Consider the following 6894-nt stretch of genomic DNA (forward strand, 5'->3'; position numbering starts at 1 on the left):
TTCCAGCTTGTTAATTATTTGCTAAACTGAGAAATAATTATTAGAGATTTTCTAATTGCCTTACTGTTTTGTTATGCTCTTAAATATATCTTGTCTATCAAGTAACAATACTAGTCTCTGCAGTTGTTCCTTTATGTTCTGTACTTTTAATATGTAGCTTTCGTCTGATATAGTGTACTTTTAAAACAATTTAAGGTGCATAACTGGACTGTAATTACCTTTTAGAGTCAAGATTTAAAGGTACACTATAAAGGTGCACCTTTCTAGATACAAAAGATGTACGCTTGAAGTTACCACCCCAGTGACAAAGAATGGTACAGTTTAGTATCCTTTTTTTTCATGGAGTACAAACTGTAAGACACTTTTTTATGTTATTGTATTTGGATAGCATAATAACTGTGTGCTGAAGTGTTTAAAAAAACTGTCTCAGAGACCTGAGCTTTGTCTAGAAACAGCACAGTACCATTGAGCATCCTACTATTAATTCATATTTAGATATATTTGTATAATCCTTATATGAACATTTCCCCACTTTTTATTCAGTAATAACTTGTATTTTTTTTCTCTATCTATTTTGATGCATCAATTAAACTACTAGTATAGCAGTATGTGGTTTTAATTAAAAAGCCACTAACATCACAGGTTGCCTATAATCCTACCCAGTGATACCATTAAATGTTTTTATTATTCATAAACTAACACTGAGATTTGTCCATGTTTTGTTTGTTAATCTATTTACTGATTCTATACTCTGTGCTGGAGGTCTTCTATATGCTGGGTGGGCCTGTAAGTTGCCTAAGTGTCCGACTGGAATCCCCCCTTTAGGCGACTTGATGGTTTCTCCCTGTTTATTGTCTTTTTTACAACGTGCTCAGGGGAAGAATGTGCATCATCAGACAGGGACATTTCAGCTTCCTGGACCCCCTTATGGAGCAGAAGATGAATCAAACATTACGAGGCAGCAAGGAGAAAGCGGTTATAGGTGAAATCACAAAATGTGAGTGAACAAAAATGAGTGGAGATGAATATGATTCCTGGGCTGCATGAATTTGTTGTAATGATGGACAATGAAGAATCGGAAAGCAGTCACTGGTAATGAGTGTGAGTTATAGAGAAGTGGAAGGGGGGGGGGGGTGGAGTTCAATTACTGTAAGAGTTCTAGAGATATATAGAATGAAAAGTGGTAAAGTGAGAGAAAAAGAGAAGGAGGAAGGTGAGTGAGTGATAGAAAGAGGTACTAGTTATGTAGAAAGACAAGAGTAACAGAGAGAGATTAAGGAAAGGGAAGGCAGAGTGTAGTTTAATGAGTGTAAGAGTTATAGAGGGATAAATGGGGTAGAGGGAGAGAGGGAACTCAAGGAAGAGAGACAGACAGAGAGAGAGAGAGAGAGAGAGGTGAGGTCGCTGTCATCTCCAGCTGTCTCTGGGTAAATGGTGCACATTCCTCACCTCCATGTGTATCTATGCATGCATAGTGAGGTTAACACAAATCCTGAACTCTACACAAGATGCTTTAACAATTATCTTGGCACTCATACAGTTTTATTACATGCTTTCAAAGGAAAATGTTGTTACTATGTTATTTAATGATATATTTCATTATTTATCTGAGATATCTGGTAGTAAACAAGTGGGGTTGTAAAACAGTCTAAATACATTAGCATTTTTCAGTGTACGGTCCAGCCTAATACAGAACATGCTATAAGCAATCATCTACCTTTTTTAAACAGGTCTATGTCCTACCATCACTGTGTTTAAAACCTTATATAAAAACTGGAGGTCAATTAGCTGCACAGCTGAAATGTATTTCAGAGACACAGCAACATCCACCACCTCCAGCAGATGGTGATATGAATGTGTTCCTGCAGCACAAGTAAGTAGAAATCAGTGTTGCCAGATTGTTGTTTTTCTAATTATGCAGAGATCACGGGACAATCATCCGGGGTGTATTCCTGCCTCAGGCTGAGTTTTCCAGAGCCCCTGAGATCTTGACCTGGATAAAGTGCTTACTGAAGATGAATGAACGAATGAATGAATGAATAATGGCTATAACTTTGTTTTAAGGACAAGGATGAGGGCGTAGTGACAAAAGTACAAAATGTCTTCTACCTGTTACAGGTATATAAGCAGTCACTCTACCCTGCTGTCATGAGGGGACAACTAGGGGGAATTTTCACACCCATTGGGGTCCAAGGGGTCCAATGACTTCAATTAATCAATCTAAATATGCTAGTGAAAAATGTAGGTTTGTCAGTCTTGCTGTGGCTATATATTGTAAACACTATCTAACTATATATTTAGTACATAATTATTTATGTATTAAATTTAATTATGTAATACATAAATAATTAAATTTAAAAAGTCACCACTCTGTTTTTGCTATATCATGCACTTCACAAGCTAATGACAAATTCATTTGGCAGTGGCAGTTTTTAAGATGGAATGGTAATTAACTAAAAACTGACAATTCCTTCCATACAAGTTGCCAAAAACATCCAAAACTTTTTATATTTTGTCAGATTTTTTTAAATATTGTTTTTTTTAAATGGTTAAATAACATTCCATGTGGTATGGCCTCTATCTGGTGGAACAAGTCACCTAGGATATAGTGCGGTTACCTAAGGGTAGTCATCAAAAATAACTACAGACTATAAATAACTAGAAGAAAACTAGAAGAGACTAAATAAGTAGCACATTTTTCATTAAACAGGATCACTGTTACATTTCAAATCACACTTTGATCATGATAGAGGTCAGGTCAGAACCACTGAATACAGATAAATGGAGACAAAAATTATATTAAACTTATGTATTAACATGGGTGCTATGCAGAAGCTCTCATATTTGAAAGAACATTGTACCATAGTGCAATTTTCGATAACAGCAGCTTTGACAGTAGACAAATCATAAGATTATATTAATGCACTTGTTCTAATACTTTATTGTTTCTATAGTAACAGCTCATTCACAAAGACTTGTATGGTGGATGTGCCACATAATCTAAGATGAATAATAATTAGATTAAAATATCATGTTATTTAACAAAAAAAAGTATAATTGTTGGTTTGGTGAAGGAGACATTTATTTAGCATTTAAGGAGTGAAGGAGTCTCCAGAGTCAGCACTTTGTAGCAGTTCCTAATTTTATCAGCTAGGAAACAGGACTTTGCACTTTCCAATTTCTCGGTAACGTGATAAGCTGTGTTTTTTGGCTTAACTTCAAGAGAGAGAAAATATAAATGCTGGTGAGGGAATGACTGTATATGGCTGATATAACATAACTGACAACAGGAACTAACATGATCTGAGGAAATTTTGCAGCGTTAAATGCAACTATAAATACATAAAAAGTATAAATTTGTATAAAGAAGTGGTATAAGAAGAAATAAACACTATTGGACATGTTGTTATAGATAAGTAATCAATTTTGGAGCAATAACAGCAACTCCACTTCATTTTGGGTTCTATCACACCACCCCATAATTGATTATTTTCCTATAACAACCTGTTTCCAAGTGTGTTGCATATGTGAGTATTTTAAAGATAAATTTTGCAGTTGTATTGCTATAAAATCAGAAAAAAAGATAGATAGTCTGGAACCATGCCATGTCCATTACTAAACAGTAAGTAGTACACAAGGGTTAATTGGCCTAGATTTTCTGTGTATGTATTTTCAGGCCTAATCACCCTGTTCATAGTGGAAATGTGAAACTAAACTGGTATCTGAATAACACATCTGAGTGAAAGTGGGTCAGGAGGAATGCACTGTTCCACACCTAATACATTTTTGTCACACATTTCAACGCAAGCTCAATAAAAATGAATTATAATCAAAAGTAGTGCAGGTCGTTACTACTGGCTAAGATCCAGGGTGAAGAGGACAATTCACCACTCACTTGATCACTCATCCCTAAACTGAGAAACTATAATGTACACCAGGAACCTGAGAACACCTTGGACTTTGTCTTGGATGAATGCATGCAGTTTTCTGGCACAAATCTTCTAAAACTTAACATCAAAGCAAAGGTGGTGACCAATAATGTGCGCCTCATTACAGACCAAGGAAAGGCATGAAATGTGAATTCTCAAAAAAGGAAGCCAGATTGTTGCCACTCTAATTTTATTGCTATTATATTGTTTATATAAAACATTTAATGATTCAGTGCTAGCTGGCTAAATCCTTAGTTTTAGCATTAGTTATTTGTCATATTTGATATTCTTATTTTCTAACAAGAAGCAATTTAATGCAGTAGGTTTCAAGGTGAGGTCCGGGGAGCCCTCAAATGATTTATTTTGTTACACTAATGGTAATCACAACCCACCATTATCAAAGATATTATATTTAATATTGACTTGTTATAGTTATTAATCTGTTTTATTGTCACTTGGATTGAATGGATTTAACTTATTCAAATCTGAATAACTCAAAACTAGTAAGCTTATAAATAATGTCAACATTGGACCTAACGTTCTGTTGGTGGAAATTTCTGGAATAAAATGTAAAATCGTGTAAGAGACTTTTAATGAGAAATGTTTAATGCCCCTAGGCACTTAAATGAACCAATAGTTCATATGTGTGTGTATTTCTCTTGTTGAGATCGTTTTCATCTCCTCACCACACTTTTTAAATGTATTAACCCCTAGGAAATGGACTTCAGCCCGTCTGGCTGATAACCGACACCAGTTCTACTGCAAATCAAGAAATTATTTCTCTGGAAATTCTAGTTAAAAAACTTTCCAAGAACTCTTAGGGTGAGTAATAATTCTAGAAAGCTTCTAGTTGTTTATGGTGAACTTCCTGAAAGAGAGACACCTGTGCCCTCACGTCCAGCTCGTTTTTTTTTTATACTGTGGATAATCCAGCAGCACGATGTTAACAGTGTTCACGTTACCTCAATGGAAATGGATACTCAAAACAGCAGTGACAAGTGTGAGCAGGTGTGTGGCTTCTCAAATGCAAATGAAAGCCCATAAACCACTCAGGTTAGTAAATCAGCTGCACCAAGGGTGCTTGGACTGCATTAGTATGAAATATTTACAAATCCAAAGTAAGAAATACACTTTCTTTATATTATGCCATTCCTAAATGGTGTTTTACTCAATGGGTGTAGTACCAGATCATTATGGGGAGGAAAAAAAAACTTGAGGTAGTTCTGAATGCAGTAATGTAGAAACCTTAATTTTATTACTTCTATCTTATTTTCATTACACTGGATGCCTACTGGGTGGTATGGTGGTGGTGCTGCCTCACAGCTCCAGGGTCCCTACTTCGATCCTGAGCTCAGGTTGCTGTCGGTGTGGGGTTTCTGTGCGGATTCTCTCTGTGTCCATACGAGTTTCCTCTGGGTTCTCTGTTTCCTCTCACCTTCCAAAAATAAATGCCAGTAGGTGGACTGGCAAAGCTTAATTACTCCCAGGTGTGAATGTGTGTGCATGATGACTGGCGCTCCATCCAGAGTGCATGCCCACCTCATGCCCAGTGTTCCTGGGATAGGCTCCGGATCCACCACAACCCTGAACAGGATAAAACAGTCACTGAAAGTGATTGAGTGAGTGGATGCCTTTTAAATATTGTATCGATTTAAAGTTAATCACAGCTAAATAATTTCGTGACCTTCATCCCTAAACTGCTTTGACAGACTTAGGTTAGTCCTCAGTTTAGACCTGATTTTTTTTTTTTTTTTTTAAAGGGGCTTCCATAAACAGGTCTATTGAGTCATTACATATACACAGTTCATTGGTATTAGAAAAGAAATTTCTGGTTACCATTGAGCTCACTAGCCTACAATGTGCAGCTGAAGCCATTCTGACAGCAGCAGCAGCGACCGTGAAGGACTGGATTGGAGTCAAGCAGTTCTCAACCTGGAAGCTGTTCAATGTTTTTCCTGGTGATTAAACTAAATTAAACAGTCTTGTCTACTTGCAGGAGTCACAAAAGCTTAAGTTCAGTCTATGATTTGTAAGGAAAAGTAACATGGAAAAGGAAATGCTGATTAGTGTAGGAACACCACCACTTAGTTCACTAGATATCAAGTAATGCTACTTCTTAACATAAGTATCAGCATCTTCATAAACCCGAGTTTAAAAAAGAAAAACTATTAACAAACTATAACTGAAGCAGTGAGCTTAAATGTGATGTTCCCACACCGTACATTTATTTCCTTTCAGTATTACACAGGCTGGGGTAGCACTGGGGCACGGTTGCCAGGGTCATTTTTTTGAAAGGCCAAATTGGACTAGTTTTGGTCAAGATGTAGTTTTAAAGAAACCAGCTGGTATTAAATCTAATCAATTTCCATAATCATACACTTACGCAATCAAAGGGAACGTGTAAGAGCAGGCAGTGTACCTATGAAGTACAAAATCATTTCTATTTTAAGATCTATTGCAAAGATTGGGAGAAAGACAGGATTATGAAGTGGATGATGTCTGTACCAGGCGATATTGCAAATCAGAAATGTGTGTGCACTACAGTGAACTTGTTTCCTACAACAAAGGCTGAGAAACCTGAGGAAAAAGAAAACTGCATCTTCCTTTTCCAATTAAGTCTTTTAGTTGGGATGGCAATTTTGCTAAGACCTGGCAACCCTGCCTTGGTGTTTCTGTAGACTGCTGTTTACTTATTTATTTACAGAGTTTAAGGTAAATGTTCCACATTAACAAAAGCATCATACTACACAATTTCAATGGATTTTTGTTCCATGTTCTTGTACACACTAACATTGTCCCAAGACTGCAACTCAGCACCATTATGAACAAAAACAAGCCCAGAGAACATGGTTATAAAATTCTTTTGACTTTAATCAACTCAAAAAAAAGAAAAAAAAAAAAAGAATAAAAATTCACATCAAACTTAACACTTAAAGAAGGGGATGTCGCCACTACGGACTGAATC

Source organism: Pangasianodon hypophthalmus, chromosome 10 (assembly GCF_027358585.1).
Source record: "Pangasianodon hypophthalmus isolate fPanHyp1 chromosome 10, fPanHyp1.pri, whole genome shotgun sequence".
NCBI classification, from domain to species: Eukaryota; Metazoa; Chordata; class Actinopteri; order Siluriformes; family Pangasiidae; genus Pangasianodon; species Pangasianodon hypophthalmus.